This window comes from Orycteropus afer, unplaced genomic scaffold (assembly GCF_000298275.1).
Source record: "Orycteropus afer afer isolate SDZICR_OR568_19922 unplaced genomic scaffold, OryAfe1.0 scaffold00008, whole genome shotgun sequence".
NCBI classification, from domain to species: domain Eukaryota; kingdom Metazoa; phylum Chordata; class Mammalia; order Tubulidentata; family Orycteropodidae; genus Orycteropus; species Orycteropus afer.
This window is the reverse complement of record NW_006921595.1, coordinates 874,530-875,651: the sequence shown is the minus strand read 5'-3', so window position 1 is coordinate 875,651 and position 1,122 is coordinate 874,530. Positions and strand designations below refer to the sequence as shown.

Here is a 1,122-nt window from a genome sequence, read left to right as displayed (position 1 = left end):
TTGAACCACCAGCTTCCTGGTTAGCAGTCAAATGCTTTAGGCACTACACCACCACAGCTCTACTGTTGTTGTTATGTGCTCTACTAGAAGAGCCTAAATAACATCCCAAAGTGTTGCTATTCCTAAAATGGATTACCCTTGGAGCCACTTAAGTGCAAACATTTTTCAAAGCCAAGTTTACCCTGGTGCCTAAAACCAAACCCCAAGAGTGTGCACAGAAAAGTAAGTCCTTCTGTGCTATTTACAAACATTGAAAATAAAAGCTTTCCAAGTGGACATATGTCGGGCTGTCAAGACAGAAAATAAATCCTGCAATGGATATGCTCATGAACCACATTTTCCAGAAACAGGAGTGTGGAAAACTCACTTCTGCTTCAACTGCTGCCCCTAAGGGGCAAGGGCCATCATGAGGTTTGGTAGGAAGGACCAGAGGGAGGATAGAGGAGGCACAGGATTGGAACTAAAAGAGTATATGGCCTTAAAATTCTCTGGTGAGAAAATCTAGGGAAGGCTTCAGTGGGGGAAGGAAGAAGGAGAAGACAGTTCCTTTCAGTGGACCCTAAAAGGGAAGATTATGTCAGAAATGAAATGGATGTAGGCAGCCAGGACACCAGTATGAGGATGTCAGACACCCCATGTCCTCCGCTAAGATCAACATTAGGTAAATGATTTAGCATCAGAACATTCGAGTTTTATATCTGCACTTCCTTCATCAAATCAAGGTTCATTCATATAGGCAAGAAGGATGGCTAGATAAGTGATCAGGAAGAATAAACTGAGAACTAAAACAGGCCACAGCAGACCACGAAGCACATCAAGAGGCTTCTGAAAAGACCAAGCAAAAGACAGGCATATGAGCTGAACGTTTACATTAGGTAGATACACTCCTTGGAAAAAACAATCACGGGAGAATAGAAGGGCTGTGTATGCACAGGGAGACAGCTCAGGGGGTAGGCATGCATGGAGGGAATGACACAGGGAAGAGGTAACTACAGGGAGAAAGTGGGAGGGAAGCTGTTGCATTGTGGGAAATTTCAGTCAATGTCATGAGACAAAGTGTATGTGACCTGCTGTATGGAAAGTGAGTTTGCTCTGTAAACTCACCCAAATCACAATTAAAAA

At 43.5% G+C, this 1,122-nt stretch overlaps 1 protein-coding gene across 1 annotated transcript in view; it reads right to left on the bottom strand.

The window, feature by feature from the left end:
* PDE1C (phosphodiesterase 1C) overlaps nucleotides 1–1,122 on the bottom strand; it is a 787,489-nt gene that overhangs the window by 291,668 nt on the left and 494,699 nt on the right. The gene's annotated exons all lie outside the window — the stretch shown is intronic.